The following is an 18,016-nucleotide window of genomic DNA, read 5'->3' on the forward strand; positions in this document are numbered from 1 at the left end:
AACGCTTCACACATCGAACTCGGGAGTCGCCCCAACCTCTTCGCCTCCCTGTAGACCACCAGTAACCGAGGGGCTAAGAGGTCAGCGTAAGCTGCATAGAACTCCACTGGTAGTCCATCTAGGCCCGGGGTCTTGTTCCTCGCCATCCGTTTGATGGCCCCGCGGATCTCCCCCAAGTCGATATCGGAACCCAGAGTTTTCGCCACTTCCTGCCCTACTGTGCGGAGCTCCAGTGGGCGAAGATAATTATCAAGCCGGTCTGGGTCACGTGCGGAGCGACTGCGGTATAAACATTCATAATAATGCCGGAAGCAACTAAGAATCTCCGGTTGGGTGCACACCTCGGTCCCGTCCGCCCCACGCATATTTGTCGTCGTCTGGGACTGGCGCGTAGGGTTGGCCAACCACGCCAGCAACGCACTCGACCTGTCTCCCTCCGCGATAGACCGGACCGTATAGGCCTTATAATCAAAACAGCGGAGCCGTTCGACCTCCACCGCTACCCTCTCCCTCGCCTCCACCGTTTGTGCTTGCAATTCCGGGTGTCCGGGGCGGCTAACTTCCAGCTCTCGGAGTGCCCGGTCCGCTGTGTCTAAATCAGCCAGGATGACGCGCCTCATGCCCACCTTCTTAGAGATACAGTAGCCCCTCACCACTACCTTAAAAGCGTCCCATTCGAACGCCCTAGTACTCGCGGAGCCGCCGTTGGACGCAAAATAATCCGATATTCTCTCCCCCAGGTCCGCCTTGAAGACACTGTCCTCGAGGATCTCGGGTCGCATCTTCCAGGTGGGTACCGCCGGCGTCCCAGGAAACCAGCGAATGTCTAGTAGGAGGGGGTTATGGTCCGAGATGGTCCTCGATAAGTACTCTGATCGGACCGCTGCCGAAACCAGTTCGGGCGAACCAAGAAAGCCATCTAGCCTGACATGCAACTCATGGAGGCTCGAGAAATATGAATAATCCCTAGATGCGGGGTGATGCGCCCTCCAAATGTCCGTCAAACCCCAGCGGGTCTGCCAATCCTGACGACCCTTAGCCGTGCGACGGACCGGGGAATCGGGGAGCGGGGGATGCGAGCGGTCTATGTCCACATCCACTACGGAGTTAAAGTCTCCCCCCAACAGGAGGGGCCCGGCGAAAAAGTGGGCCAACGAGCCCGATAACCTGGAAAGGAAGGCAGTCTGGTCTACATTAGGAGCGTACACACAGCAAACGTTCAGGTCCCTCCCACCTAGAGTGCCTGAGATGGCCACGAAACGCCCCTCTGGATCCAACACTGTCCTCGTGACCTGGAAGGGGACCCCTGCCCTGATCCATATTAGCGCCCCCCTGGCATAAGCAGAGTACGACGTGGAAAAGACCTGCCCCCGCCATCTACGCTGAAGCGCCGCCCCTTCCGCCTTGTTCAGATGCGTTTCCTGCAGCAGCGCCATTTGCACTCCCCTACGCACTAAATAAGCATGGACCTTGTGGCGCCTGGACATAGTGTGAAGCCCCCTCACGTTCCAAGTAACACATTTCAAGTTAGCAACATCAGCCATTGTCCCAGATTGTTCTCGCACAGTCCCCCCATCCGGGTCCCCACAAAGAAAAAACATCAATCCTCCCAGCGCTGATGGCGGCCATTTTCCCCAACCAAAACCAAACCCCCCAAGAACCAACAAAGCCCCCCCCCCACCCACCCCAGAACAGGACCCAAACTGCACCATCTAGATCCCATCCATACCTCGTCGTACATCAACCCCAGAACCCCCACTAATCCTACGGTCGCCACCGTAGGAAGGCCTTATGGGCCAGGTGCGGGCTGGGCGGAGGCAGTGGGCCCTCGTCGCCCAGGCCACCAGGACTATAACAAGCCCCAAACAGTGTCAAAACCTTCCGGGGCAAAAGCAGAGGCCCCCCAACCCTCTCTCCCTCGTTGTCAGCAATAAAGGACGGCAACCGCCTCCCCCCTGCCGGGCCCCCACCCAAAACAAGGCAGTATACCCCGTTACCCTTGTCCATCTAGAAGGTCCTCCACCGATTTCGGTGTGATCACCGGTGTATGGGTACTATCTGCCACTGAATCCTCCGAGTCCGACGGTGCCCCCTGAGCACCCGGGTTTTCTTCCTCCTCGATGGCTTCGTCTCTTGCTCCCGACAGTTCCGACAATACTTCCAACACTCCCCTCCGTTCCGATGATGTCTCCGCAGTCGAGGGCCCTCCCGTGCGGCCGCGGCGACTCCTGACCCTCTTGGATCGCCTCCTTTGTTCCGGCTCATCCGCCTGTTGGGACGAGGAGCCAAAACCATCTTTCCCTGTCCGGTACAGTTCGAGCCAGTCACAGACCTCCTCCGGGGTGTCGAAGAACTGGGTTTTGTCGTCGACAATGATGCGGAGCCTTGCAGGATATAGGAGTGAATACTGAATGCCCTCGCTCCTGAGTTCGCGCTTAACCGCTAGGAAGGAGAACCGCTTGCGCTGCGTCTCGTAGGTGTAATCAGGGAAGATGTTCACCTGACTGTTCGCAACTTGGAACGGGCCATTGTGCCTGGCGGCATTGAGGATTAAGTCCCTGTCCCGAAAATGCAGCAACCGCGCCACCACCGGCCTCGGGGTACGTCCCTGCTGTGGGGGCCGTGCTGGGACTCTGTGGGCCCGTTCTAGAGTGTAGAAGGAGGACAGACCCTCCGGGACCACCGTGTCTCGGAGCCAGGTCTCCAAGTATCGCACCATGTCGCCATCCTCGATCTTTTCCGGCAGGCCCACCACTCGGATGTTGTTCCTCCTGTTGCGGCCTTCCGCATCCTCCGCCCTCCGTTCGAGGGTCTCGATTCGGGATAAGGCGTCCTTTATCGTCGCAGCCAAGGTTCGCTGCGCCGGCTCCAAAGTTTTCACCGTGCCCTCCACCTCCTTGACCCGGTCTGAGAGTTTGCCATGGTCCGCCCTGAGGAGGCCCAGGCTCGTCGCCACCTGAGCAATGTCCTGTTGGAGGGCCGATCTCGTAGCCTCTATCGCCTCTAGGACACGGTCGAACTGTTGCTGCAGTGGCGCGCCACCAGAACTTTTTGGGTCCCCATGCTCCTCTTTGTCCTGGGCTTCAGAGTCCGAGGTGGTCTGGTTGGATCCCTTGGCTCCTCTAGGTTTCCCCATGCTGCCAGGGGCACTCCGTGAGGGTCCCGGAGTAGGTGTCTCCGTGTACAGGTGTCGATCACGACCTTCCCGGGTGCCTGTCCTCAATTCGGGTATGGGCGATCTCCTTCTCCAGAGCCTGTGGAGACTCCGCCGCTTCGGCTCACGCCACCGCCACGGCGTCCGAGGGCACCGATGAGGGGGCGGAGACAGCCGTCGCCGAGACGGGCAGACCCGTTCACCCACTATAGCCCCGGGGTGAGGGCCACCAACTCCCTCGGATGATCTGTGGCGCCAGAGTGTCGCGCCTCCCATGTAGTTGGACTGGCCAGGAAGACGTAGCTAGTTGCGGAGTCGCGAGGCGGGCCACCGCCTGGATCACAGGGCGCCCGCTCCCGGTGCCCTCCAGTACGCGGGCATCCGTCCGGCCGTCCAACCGAATGCAAATCCGTTGCAAAAGGTCCAATCCTGTAAATGTCCAAAGTCCAGAACAACCGAGGATGGCGAAGCCGGGCGCCACTCGACACCCGCGACACCTCTTCAACTCAGTAGTTTCGATCAGGGGGACAAAGGAGTCCGGGCGCCATGTTGGGTCGCACTCCGCAACTCCGCAAACTTTGGTATTACGTCGGAGCAACCCTCGTCCAAGCTCCACCAGGGCCCCCGGCGGCAGGTTGCCGTCGGCACGCTCAGCAGAATGTGGGGTCTGGGGTGCCCCGCAGCCTCCGAATTTCAGGATAATCTCGGGCTTAGTCCCGGAGCCGAGCTCTCAGGCGACCATCGCCATCGGCGCCCAAGCCACGCCCCCAGCGCACAACATCATGCATAGCATCACAGGAATTGACATCATAAAAAGTGGCATCACAAGCCACGACTTTACAAGAAGTGGCATCACAAGAAGTGACATCAGATTTAAAGCCCTCATATATAGCAGGTCTATCATGTGGACGTTTGAGTGCATTGCAAGTATAATAGCACAGTGAGCTATGGAAGATTATATGTGACTTCTACACCTAGGAATCCCCCAGCTTTATGTAACACATCCTGTACTTTAACTTACAAACGTATATAATTTATTGTACATGTAATATGCACATGTTGATGTAAAGCGCTCTGAAACCCTGCATTGGGATGAGTAGGGCGATAGAAGAAAAAATAGTGGTACTTAAATAATTTCTATATAAATGCGTTTTGCTTTCTGTAAATACTGGTAAAGACCAACACATCTGATATTCTTTTTTTTATATCCAATTTTTATTGGAATTTTGTATAACAAAGTAACCAAAGTAACATTTGTAACACTGGACATGTAAGACATTTCATTATAATTACAAGTATTATCCCCCTCTCTAGTTGCACCATGAGTAATCAGTCCAATGAACCTGTCCATTTGCCCTATCTCTGATATTCTTACAGTGCATGTATATCTCATAAACAGGGACTGAACAAAGGACTGAACAAACTGAAAAGGTACCTCTCTTAAGTATGTGTGAAGTGCTAACAAGGTGTGAGCCTTTGTTTCCCCTCTGCTTCATTTGCATCAGGTGTGAGGCTCCTGAATGCTTCCAGCCAAGAGACTCGAACAAAAGGAGGCCTGAAGACCCCTCAAATTCAGCCTTTGTTATGGGCCCAGCATGAGTCTTAAATAAGAAAGCCCCTTCACCGCCTGCACGATTTTGCTTGTTGCAGATAGAAAGCAGACAATGTGCAGACGCTGCTGAAAGTGCCCCGGTGTTTGGAAGTTACACCGGGACAAGTTCTGCACATTATTCATGTGGTAGCCAATTTCTGTAGTAGGGGATCTCTGTGTATAGTCATAATCTAGTGAATAGTCCTGCCCATGTGCGTGGACCCCGGAGCAATCAAAAATAATCTCTTAAGTTGTCAAAAAATGCAGACCTGCACAGACACTTAAGAGAGAATTTAAGGACAGATAATACAGCCTATATCCACAGGCTACACTGTCCAGTACTTCAACTAGAAATTCCACCAAAATCCCACAAACAGCACAGCCTGTCCAGTGTTTTCCACAGATAAAAACCTTCCCCTACCAGCCAAAAGCCTCTGGGATGATAGAGAAAGTAGTGGACAGGCACGTTTTTGATCCACAAAGTAGTTCCACATACAGAGACCTATTGGGACACTATCCTCAAAAGCTCAGATAGGAAACTTTACCATCAGTTTCGTATAGGAACTTTGCCACTAAGGGAATTTACTAGTGGATGGCAGAACTCAGAGTCCATATCTTGTCCCTGTTGCCATGAAAGCAAAGAATCCCTAGGGCACTTTCTATTTGTATGTTCAGCTTATCGTGAACCGCGCCACAAGTGGCTAAAGCCAATATGTAAAAGACTAAACACCCGGGTGAGCAGGGAAGCATTGTCAATCCTGAGATACAACACAGCCGAATGGCTGTCTATAGGGCTGGCAAAATTCCTTGGGTGGGCCTGGCTAATCAGAATAAGGTGTGTTCGAAGTGTTTCAAGCTGAAAATCTAAAAAGTTAGGCTTAACCCATCCTTCTTGGGCAGTACTTCTGTAATGTTTTTTTTTATACTTGTATTAATCTTATTATGGACGTCTTTCTATGTACATTTAATTGTTTTTAAAAGAAAATTGAGATTTATAACAAATTTTATTTGTCTAAAATTTGTACATTCTTGTTGTATGCTTTGTGTTTGTATTTATTATGCTTGTCTTTTATGAAGAAAATTTGAAATAATGACGTTAAAAACTGAACTGAAACTGAAACTGAAAGTAGTGGACAGACAAGCCCCATAGGCTGCCATTATGTGGCTCAGAAAAGGATACTGTGCCTTTAAGAGAACCTTCCAGAACTCTCTCAGTATCCCAGAATGCACAGCAGGTCCCTTTTACTTTCAGTTCTTTTTTCCGGCTCCTGCAAGCAGGACCCTGGAGCATTGAGCTCTCCCTTTCTAGGGTGTTCTTTACAGATTTTTTGACTTTTCAAGTGTTTGAGTGCTTTCATTTGAAGTACTTTGGTGCTTTCCTCCTAGTGTGTATATTTGAACACTCTTTTATTTGTCACAATGCCTGCTTTGTTTGACAAATGTCCAGAGTGTTCGAGGAAGAAGGCCAAGACGGACCCACACGAGGTGTGCATCATCTGCCTTCCCTAATCTCATGTCCCGGAGGAGTGTGACATTTGCCAGAACCTCTCCAGCAGGACCCTGAGAGAGAGGATGACGATCAGGCTCTAAGGCCTGGAAGATAGAAGACTGAAGGCACAAGGTGGGTCTGGGTCTGCCCATGCTGAGGCCTCTGGTGGGCTCCCCAAGGGCAGGAAGACCAGCAAACGTCCCTGTTCTCCGCCGGCGTCGATAGCACCGACAACGGCGTCGAGAGGGATGACAGCAGTCTGTTCCCTGTCTCCCCAGGGCTCTGGGTCGAGGCGACGTCGACGTCCGGCGTCGAGGGAACTGACTAGACCGCCGTCGAGATCGCCGTTGATGGTATCTTCATCGTCGGCATCGAGTCATCGACGACGAGAGGCGGCCCGGGGTCGGCGCTCGTTGTCGAGGCGACACCGCCGTTCGCCGTCGGCAAAGAGGAGGAGGTCGGCGTCGAGGGGATTCTTGACGTGGAGGAGGACGTCGAAGTCTCGCAGGCGTTCGCCATCGAGGAGATGTTTGCTGTCGAGGAGGCGTTCGGCGTCGAGACGAAGGCGTTCGGCATCGAGACGAAGGCGTTCGCCGTCGAGACGGAGGCGTTCGCCGCCGAGCTGAGGGCGTACGATGTCGAGAGAATGACGGTCGCCGTCGAGGCGGCGTTCTTCGACGCCAAAGAAGCGCAGAAGGAATTCTGGCGCCAAGAGTTCCTCTGGGTCCGCTGGGACGCGCTGGCGACGTGCGCAGATAGGCTCTGCCTCACCATCACCTCCGCCTAAGAAGAAAAGGGAGTCACAGGGCTCTGTGTACTCCGAGGTATATACACCTCCTAAGCCGAGGACACCTTCCCCATCTCCTCCGTTGCCTAAGGATCCTCCACCGCGGACTCCCACTCCGCCTCCGCTTCCACCACCGCCCCTCCTCATTTTCATCCTCTGCTTCCTCCTTCTGGACCGCCTGTGGTTCCGCCTAGGACGGCTTTACTACCACGGTACCCGACGCCGCCTAAGGGGACTCCTCAGCCGAGGCGCCCGGTCAAGCCGCAGTCGCCTGCTCCTGTGCGGCCTGTGGAGCGTCCGAAGTTGCCTGCTCCTGTGAGGCCTGTGGAGCGTCCGAAGCCAAGGAGATCGCGTTCTCGCTCCGACCGGAGGGGGAGATCGCGTAGTCGTCACCGGTCGTCGACTAGATCAAGACAACGCCACAGGAGGCGCAGATCCAGATCCCACACAAACTCTCCTGGGTCCAGGGAATACTCGCCAACTTTGTCGGAATCCCCAGGGACGAGGGTGTCGCCTGTAGACGACATCGTCTCATTCCAAGATGTTCTGCTGAGGGGTGCGGCTAAGTTGGGCATCACGGTGACGGTGCCTACGCCCACGCCGTCCGTGATTTTCGAGACGCTACATAAAAAGCACTTGTCTCGACCGTTGCTGCCTCTAGTACCAGGATTGGTGGAGCCCGCCGAGGAGTTGTTTCTCACTCCGGCGGTGACAAAGGTGGCCCCCTCCAGGCTCCTCAAGAAGTACCGGGCTCCGGACTTTTCTTAGGATGGATCCGACAGCGGACTCAGTCATAGTGACGGCGGCTAGGAAGCAGCATGCCACCACCCCGTCGTCTACAGTGCCTCCTGATAAGGAGAGCCGCTGCATAGACTCGGCTGGCAGGAAGGTCTGTGGGACAGCGTCTACCACTATGAAGGCGGCCAGTGCCCCGGCCTTGCTAGGGTGGTACGATTGAGCCCTTTGGGAGTCCCTCCAGCAATTCGCTGAGCTCTTTCCTCGAGAGAAGAAAGAAGATTTTCAGGAGATCCTGAATGAGGGGATGTTGGTGTCGAACCAACTCATCAGCGCGGCTGCTGATGTGTCCCTTCTGGCGGCGCATCGGTACTGCCATGGTGTCAACCAACGGCGCCACGCTTGGCTTCGACTTACGTCTCTCAAGCCGGAGGCTCAACAACGGGTGGCCAACTTGCCTTTCTAGGGGGAAACCCTGTTTGGCAAGCATGCGGACGACGAGATGGGCCGCATGAAAGCGGAGGCCGAGACCCTAACGGCTGTCGGGTTGGAGAAGCCCAAGGAGAAGAAGTCCTACCGCCCGTTCCAGAGATGGTTCGGGGGGCAGGGCAGAGGGCGAGGACAGGCTTCGGGACAGCAGCAACAACAGCAGCAGCAGTTCCGGAGGCCCTTCCAGAAGCGCCAGAATGGCAGAGGCGGCCAGCAGTCCGCAGCGGCTTACAAAGGCCCAGCCAGGTCTAGGCCCTGAGCGGTTACTTCCTCTGCATCCGTTACCCACTCCGGTGGGGGGGAAGCGTTCAATTTTTTCTGGCAGAGTGGAGAAAAATTACTCAGGACAAGTGGGTGCTGAATATTGTTTGCAATGGATACAGTCTTAGGTTCACCAGCCCGCCTCCAGCAATTCCACCGGTCAGCTTGCAGTTTCAACTGCGCGAGCTCCAAGCGGAGGCCGATACCCTGTTTAGGAAAAAGGGTGATAGAAGACGTACCTCTGTCTCAAAGGGGAAGAGGTCTGTACTCACGGTTCTTTCTGGTTTGCAAGAAAAACAAGAACAAGTTCTGGCCCATTCTGGATTTGCGACAAGCAAACAAGTGGATTCGCAGAGAGAAATTTTGCATGCTGTCGTTGCATCAGATATATCCTCAGCTGCAACAGGGAGACTGGCTATGTGCTATAGACCTACAGGATGCTTACTTCCATGTGCCCATTGCACACAAACACAGGAAGTTCCTGCGATTCCAAGTCGGCGCCAATCATTATCAGTACACCGTACTGCCATTCGGGCTGAAGTCTGCGCCCAGAACATTCTTGAAGTGCATGGCAGTGGTAGCTGCACACCTGAGGAAGAACAAGGAGTTCGTCTACCCGTACCTGGACAATTGGTTGATCAAGGCCTCCTCATTCTCGGAAGCTCAAGCGCACTTCCAGAAGGCGTGCGTTCTCTTGAACAAGCTGGGGTTGCACATCAACATGTCCAAGTCTGTCACGACTCCGGTCCAGTGCTTACAGTACTTGGGAGCCTCCATCAATACGCTGTCAGCAAGCGTGTCTCCTTCGGAGGAGAGATGAATATAACTCCTTCGGAAGGCTCAGCCTCTAATGACCGATCCATCTACAACAGTGAGGACGGTGTCTTCTCTACTGGGGTTGATGGCCTCTTGTATCTTCCTCACCCCACACGCACGGCTGCACATGAGACCATTGCAGGAGTGCTTGGAGGATCAGTGGGATCAGAGGAAAGGGTCTTGGGACGACAATATACGACTGTCTCTGCATGCTCTTCAGTCTCTGAAGTGGTGGTGTTCAGCGGAGAATCTCCTCAGAGGGGTTCCCTTCCACAAGGACATTCCCACGCATACTATTGTGACGGATGCGTCTCTCCACGGCTGGGGGGGCACACTCCGGAGACTTACAGATACAAGGAACGTGGTCCCCGACGGAGTCCACGTATCACATTAATTTCCTGGAACTCAGAGCTGTTCACTTGGCGCTGAAAGCTTTTCATCCGTCCTTCCAGACCAACTCTCTGCTTGTACAGACGGACAATACGACCACGATGTATTACCTCAACAAGCAGGGGGGCTCGAGATCACGCACTCTGTCTCAGGAGGCGCAGGTGATCTGGCGCTGGCTTCTGGCCAGAGGACTGACGATAACGGCTACCCATCTACCAGGTGTGCAGAATGTTCAGGCGGACGCACTGAGCAGGCTGATTCAGGAAAACCACGAATGGGTCATAAACAACAAAGTACTAGGAGAAGTCTTCCCAAGGTGGGGGACTCCAGACGTAGATCTGTTCGCCACCGCCGAAAACAGCAAATGCCGAGACTTCGCCTCCAGGTACTACCAGCAGGGGACGCTGGGGAATGCACTATGGATCAACTGGTCGAACAGCTTTCTGTACGCTTTTTCACCCATTCCCCTGATTCCGGCGGTGCTCATCAAGCTGTCCCACTCCAGGGCGTGGATGATCCTGCTCGCCTCGGAATGGCCCAGGCAGTGGTGGTTCATGGACCTGCTTCACCGGTCTCTCCTTCCTCACATACAGCTGCCGTGCCGGCCGGACCTTCTCACGAAGTTCGGGGGGCAGATGGTGCACCCAAACCGCTCGTCTTTGAGTTTGGGAGCATGGCTCCTGAGATAGTGCAATATGGCCATTTGAATCTACCAGAAGATTGTATGGACATACTGAAGGAGGCTAAGCGACCTTCCACTAGGACTTCCTATGCTTACAAGCGGAAGAGATTCTGCATCTGGTGCAAGTCCAAGAACTATGATCCAATGACATGTAAGGAAGATGTCATTCTTCCGTATCTTCTACATTTGGCGCAGTCTGGCCTTAATTTCCATTCCATTAAGGTTCATCTCGCTGCGCTGACTGCCTACAGGAAATGCCCTTCACAGACTTCCTTCTTCCAGATCCCTGTGATCAAGGACTTTTTGGAAGACTTGAAGAAAGTGTTCCCTCCTGTCTGACTTCCTTCGCCTTCATGGGAATTGAATGTGGTTCTGTCCAGATTGATGAAGGAGCCTTTTGAACCTATTCATTAGGCTTCGTTGCAGCACCTGTCCTGGAAGGCGGTGTTCCTCATGGCCATCACATCGGCCCGCAGGGTGAGTGAAATTCAGGCGTTATGTTGCCAAGAACCTTATACCGTATTCCATGCTGCTAAGGTTGTTATGCGTACTCACCCTAAATTTCTTCCAAAGGTTATCTCTGATTTTCATGTTAACTAGACCATAACATTACCTACGTTTTTTCAGAATCCTTCATCTCCAGCGGAAAGGTCCCTGCATTCTCTGGATGTTAGGAGGGTGTTGAAATTTTATCTGGATAAAACCAAAGATATTCGTAGGTCAGACCAATTGTTTATCAATTATGGATCAGTCAGGACCGGTCTTGCTACCTCAAAACAGTCCATCTCTAGGTGGATTGTGTCCTGTACACAATTGTGTTACCAAAAGGCTAATAAGACCTTAAAGGGTAAACCTAAGGCTCATTCCACCAGGGGCAAAGCTGCCACGACTGCTTTGCTGCGTAATATTCCAATTGCAGAAATCTGCAAGGCGGCCACTTGGAAGTCGGTCCATACCTTTGCAGTAGTGGTGTTATTTCTCTTCTCTCCACCGCCGCTTTGGTGTGGGGATGGGCTTGCCATTCTATTCACTAGATTATGACTATACACAGAGATACCCTACTACAGAAGGAGTAGTTTCTGTCCTGTAACTCCAGTTCTGTAGTAGGGGTATCTCTGTTATAGTCATAAGCGCCCGCCCTCCTCCCCGGTGGAGAAAGATATTCATGTAAGGAATGCTACAGGTCTGGTGTGTTACGCCTTCAAAAAGAACTGAAAGTAAAAGGGACCTGCTGCACATTCTGGGATACTGAGAGAGTTCTGGAAGGTTCTCTTAAAGGCACAGTATCCTGTTCTGAGCCACATAATGGCAGCCTATGGGGCTTGTCTGTCCACTACTTTCTCTATCTTTCCAGAGGCTTTTGGCTGGTAGGAGAAGGTTTTTCTCTGTGGAAAACACTGGACAGGCTGTGCTGTTTGTGGGTTTTTGGTGGAATTTCTAGTTGAAGTACTGCACAGTGTAGCCTGTGGATATAGGCTGCATTATCTGACTTTAAATTCTCTCTTAAGTGTCTGTGCAGGTCTGCATTTTTTGACGACTTAAGAGATTATTTTTGATTGCTCCGGGGTCCACGCACATGGGCGGGACTATTCACTAGATTATGACTATAACAGAGATACCCCTACTACAGAACTGGAGTTACAGGACAGAAACTACTCCTTCTTTGCAGGGTGGATGCCATTCACCCTGTGAAAAAAGTGGGTGGACGCTGTCCACCCGTGTGTACCCCCGACTCGTGCCCTGGCTCCAAGGCTCTGATTCTGAGTTGCCTGGTATTGGTGGGGCGTTACTGATCACTAAATCCTCACCAGTACCGTCCAGTTACAAATTAACCTCCATGGAACGGGGAATTACTAGTCGTAAAACACCAAAGAATTCTCAGTTCCATGGGGTTCAAAGCAGGTGGTGAATGCATATTTCTGCCTCTGGGTGGAGTGGGAGAAGGCTGTGGGTGTGGGGAAGAGGAGAAGCACAGGGAAGGAACATTCTTTCAGGGGTGACCGTTGTATGCTCTCTATGGTCAAAAACAGAAATGGAGGGCATGGTTAGCAGCTGCTGGTGCCAAAGCCAGATGCAAATTTGTTTCAACCCATAAATCAGGTCTGCCTTTCCAACCGGGTGGAAAACAAGGTGTGTGGACACAGGCTGACGTTGAATCAGATGGAATAGAATTCCGTACAGAAATTTCTCTCTGCCAGACTTGAAATTAGGGGCTAGGTGTCTCAATGCATGGCTATGATTGAGAGCTTTAGAGCTCAGACAGAAGACAATGTGAGATTACCTCCATGCCATTCACAGGTTACAAGGGAATCAGAAAATTCTCATCCAATCCTTGGCCTCACTGTAGAATGCTCAAAGCGATGGTCACCTATGGGTCAATTGCAATTAGCGTACTGAGGAAGTGAGCAAAGCAGAACTACCCAGCTGTTGAATATCGAGAGGGCCAATGCCGGCAGGGGCGGCTCCTCCACCAGGGCGGAGGAGCATCGGCCAACAGCTTTCTCACAGTGCGAGAAAGCCAAAACATAAAATTGTAATAACTTTTAGTTATTAACATGTCATGTTTGCTTTGCACATTGCAGGACTGCTCCTTTCTTTGAGCAGGGCAGGGGAGGAGTGGTTTGTCCACTCTTGAGTGAGCAAAGACTGTTTGGTCTGCCCTCTTGGGCCGCCCAAACCAGTAATGCGCACTCTGCCCTTCTCCATGCAGGATGCATTTTAACCTGCATGGAGAACATGCCCACCCCACTATCCCCTGGCTGGGCGCCGTGCCGACTAATCATATCGCTGCTTGCAGCGTTGTGATTGGCTTAGTGGAGGGAGCCACGCTGCCTGCTCCTGTTCCCGTCGGAGGCAGGAGAGCAGGATCAGAGAAGACTCTAGACCCGGCGGAAAGGTAAGTTTAAATTTATTTATTGTATTTTTTTATTTCCCTGCGACACCCCCGCGATCCCATTGCGACACCCCTGCGAATCCCAACCCACCACCACGACCCCTCGCTCCCGACTCCCAACCCGTGAGCAATGCCGGCCGCTACTACCAATGGGAAAGAACATGTGTTTGCTGGCTGGGAGAGGGAGAGAGAGAGAGGGAGAGAAGGAGAGGGAGTATGTGTGTGTGTTGATGATAAAGGGGGAGGAACATAAAGAAGTACATGCAGAAGTGCAGAATGAAAAGACAGTGATGAAGATGAGGGAGATGAAGTGTGAGGTATGCAAGTTGAGTGATTTCATAAAGATGTGGAGAGAAAAAGGCTGTGAGTGACTTTTGAAGAGTGAGAGACTGCAAAGGAAAGGGGTGTCAAGGGGAGAACAGGAGTGATTGTGACATTCCGAAGACCATTCCTCCAGCCACGGTCCTTAGTAATGTCGAGTTCAGTTTCATTTTATTCAGAATTGAAACATTTTCAATAAAAATTATTCACTACGGCCGACCATACGTAAAGACTTGAAGAAGGCTACACGATATTATTTTGCGGAAAATGTGGCCTCGGTGACATCGCCGTCGGTCCTTTGGGAGGCCTACAAGACGGTCCTGAGAGGACGGGCAATAGCGTCCGTAACAGGATACAAACGCGCTCAGAGGGAGGAATTGACGAAACTGGAACTTGAACTTGAGCAGGCGCACCTGACACACATGACTGACCCGACTGCCGAGACACTACATACACTGCAGCTCTGCCAACGACTTCATGGCGATCATCTTCGCAGGAAGACGGTCGAGGACATCACAGCGACGACACACAGAATCTATGATATCGGGGACAAGGCCAGCAAGCTCCTAGCCTGGCTAGATACGAAAAAGGGAGGTGCCAAACATATACTACAGTTGAAAGGCTCTAACGGGGAGGCGAAAACGCGGCCTTCCGTGATAGTTGAAACCCTGGCGGCGCATTTCCAAAACGTATACACCCCTGAGGTGGCCATAACACAGGAGGAGGCGACGTTGGCGCTTCACGGAATACCAACACAGACACTGATGCAGGGGGCACGGGGAGAACTCGACGCAGATCTGTCGGCGAATGAAATCCAACTAGCCATTCATGCACTGCACGTGGGTAAAGCTGTGGGCCCCAATGGGATCCCGGTGGAGTGGTATAAAACTATATCTGAGGAGATAAGCACACCCTTGTTGTATATGTACAACGAAAGCCTAGCAAAGGGAATTCTGCCCCTTGACCAACGAGTCGCCACCATTGTGGCAATCCCGAAACCGGGTAAGCCGCCAGATGAGACCTCGTCCTATCGTCCTCCTCAACGCAGAAGCCAAAATATTGGCGAAACTGCTGGCTACCAGACTGATGCCACACATGGCACACCTGATCCATCCGGATCAGTCGGGGTTCATGCCTCACAGGAGTACGGCGCATAATCTCCGAAGATTACATGGAGCGCTGGCAAGGGCACCGTCACTGACGGAACCAACGGCTATTCTGTCACTGGATGCCAGGATGGCGTTTGACATGGTGGAATGGCACTATCTTTTTGCGGTCTTGGACCATATGGGCTTCGGCCCAAGGTTTATCTCGTGGATTCGACTGCTATACACTGACCCGGTGGCGCATGTGGTGGCAAATGGTCATATCTCCCGCGACATAGCCTTGGCTAGGGGGACAAGACAGGGATGCCCGCTCTCACCCTTACTGTTTGCGCTAGCCCTAGAACCACTGGCGGTGGTACTTAGAACATCCCAGCTGCTGAGAGGAATAGGATGGGGGGAAAATTGGGAAGACAGGGTCTCATTATATGCGGACGATATGTTGATCTATATGTCTGAGCCCGAGCGGGGGATCCCGATACTGCTGGCACTGTGTGAACGGCATGGTCACACCTCTGGCTACATAATCAACTGGACCAAATCAGTAATATATACACTTAGCGGCCCCACCCCGGCCCTACCAGCCGACTGTCCCTTGACAGTGGCGACCGACACATTTAAATACCTGGGGATAGCCATCACCCGAGACAGTAAGGTCTTCTATGACCTAAACCTACTACCGCCGCTCACGCGGCTTCAGGCTGAAGCGAGACATTGGAAAACGCTCCCGCTGACGTTACTAGGGAGGGCGGCCCTATTTAAAATGAAGGCACTTCAGCGTTTTCTTTATGTGTTAGAAAATACACCGGTATTAGTGCCTCCTTCTTACTTTCGTAGAGTGACATCAGCACTGACTGGGCTGCTGTGGGGAGATCGCCCGGCCCGAGTGGCACACGGGAAATTGGTCAGAGATTGGTATAGTGGTGGGATAGCCCTACCAAACGTGCAACTGTATTACTGGGCGGCTCACCTCAAGATTATTAACCAGTGGCTACATGTGCCGCAAAATGACCCGGCCTATCTGGCTGACAGAGCGCAACTGGGTACACACAGTCTTTTAGCCCCGTTATACAACAAGAGCCTGTTGCCACAGCTCATGGGACCCACCAAACACACGGTAGCGACATGGCACAAAGCCCAGGCGAAACTGAAATGGGGGGGGTGTCATAACTAAACTCACGCCCTTGTGGGACACTAAGGCCCTGGGGAACTTAAGGTAGAGTAAAGGGTTCACGCATTGGGATAATATCGGAATATCCACGGTAGGTGACCTATGGACTAGAGACGGAGTAATCCCCTTTGACCAGCTGCAGCTACATACAAATACGACACGCACTACTATCGGCGATTGAGGCAGGTAAGGATGTGCCGGAGTCCTCCCCATTGGAGGATCGCCTCTTGACAGACTATATGCAAACAAGCGCCACCTCCCTTACGTATCGGAAATTATTGAATAATATGCCAGATCCACTACAAAAACTGAAGGAGAAGTGGGAGAGTGAAATAGCAGAGATAGACGAAACGGAATGGAACGAGGCAGTGGCCTCCCCAAGGGAAGCCGGTATCTCAGCACGATTTAGGCTAGTGCAATTTAAAATACTGCATAGGGTGTATTATACGAGGACTACACTTCACAAAATCAACAGGGCTGATCATCCATATTGTCTCAGGGGCTGTGGTGAGGAAGGGACACTATTCCACACACTCTGGGAATGCGGACTACTGGAGGCAAGTATTGCGTACGATTTCACAAACTCTTGAGGTCTCACTCACGCCAGATCCACGCATGTGTCTGCTTAATGTATGGGGGCCTAATGATCTGACGCGCCAGGGACAACAATGGGCTATTATAGGACTGCTGGTGGCCAAGCGTGATATAGCGCAGAAATGGGGGGCGGTAGAGGTCCCAACCCGAGCACAATGGTGTAGGAATGTAGACATGCTCATGGTGATTGAACGGTCAGTGTACAAGCAAAGGGCTAATCCTAAGAAATGGAACAAAATATGGCTTCCGTGGAACAGCTATCGTGGGGATATATGTGAACCATTATCAGAGGAAGAGACGGACGATTCAGAGGATGAGGAAGATATAGCTTGAACTTGGAGCAGGGGACAACAGTCGGGGAGGGTAGGAACAGGGAGAACGGGGGGAGGTTGGTTGGCAGAGAGAACTCCGGGCGGAAAGATGGAGAGGAATAACAGTCAGAACTTACTCGTATGAACCTAAAAATGTACAATTTAGTGGTATGAACTGCATAATTGAGCTATTGAGTCACAAGTTGAGTTAAGTTTATAAAATCATAAAAGTAAGACGTACACTGAAACTTTTGGTGCAGGCTGATATGTTATTTGATAACTGGTACTATGTTGAAGCTGACTTATAATTTCTCCGGAGGACTGATGTGCCATGCTATACCCAAGTGTTTATAAAATAGCAGCCGGCCTCCGGGTTGTAGGGGAATGCTGTGTAAAATACACAGACATCAATAAAGTCTTACAAAAAAATATATATATATTATTCCCTACAATATCTTTGTTGTTAATCGTTTATCTGATGTTGAAAAAATCTCCCTTTTGACAAGCATTGACAAAGCAATAGGTCCTGCGTGGTTTTGGTGTACATCGTTTATGCTCGATACGGGGGTGTAGCTATCAATAGTGCAGCAGGTACATGGGCGGTGGGATTTAAGTGGCCCACTAGACCCCATTTCTTGTTGTTTTATTTACTACCAGATCAGGAAGATTGGGAGCCCAATTCCTTGCTTGCATTAAGGCTAATGGCGGCCTGACTATGTATGCTGCTGCTTACTCAAAAGTAGTTATATCATTGTTTCGGGAAATGTCTCACTGAACTCTATATCCTCAGCTGCCTGAGAAAACCACATGGCTTTGGCAGCAGCACTTCTAAAGGAAACGTCTGAGGAACTTTCCAGGTCTGAAGCGCGTGGTGTTACGGAGAAAGGAAATTCTGGAACAAACCAGGAAACTCCCAGGATATGCCTGTGCTGGGGCTAGTGGGAACTATTACTATGTGGTGTGTGTGGGGAAGAATTTGTGTGCAACTTACTAATGGCACTACGATGTGTTGACATTGTTCCAGCATGGACTTCCCTTGATCACAATAGACTTCTAAGTGGTCTTGTTAAACAATGGAGCCCAGAGGCTGGGCACTGCTGTAAAAATAGTACATCAAATAATTGAACACATTTGCGAATGGAAATTGTTCTCTATAATGTATGAGCCGAAGACCCAAACGCTAATTGGACTTGGCAAGAGTAAAATGTCATGGTGGCTAAGTCCAAAAC

The 18,016-nt window shown here is 51.8% G+C and overlaps 1 protein-coding gene across 6 annotated transcripts in view; it reads left to right on the forward strand.

Moving 5' to 3' along the window:
* Positions 1–18,016, forward strand: part of GPR68 (G protein-coupled receptor 68) — a 257,032-nt gene that overhangs the window by 138,968 nt on the left and 100,048 nt on the right. The gene's annotated exons all lie outside the window — the stretch shown is intronic.

Source organism: Lissotriton vulgaris, chromosome 9 (assembly GCF_964263255.1).
Source record: "Lissotriton vulgaris chromosome 9, aLisVul1.2, whole genome shotgun sequence".
Lineage (NCBI taxonomy): Eukaryota > Metazoa > Chordata > Amphibia > Caudata > Salamandridae > Lissotriton > Lissotriton vulgaris.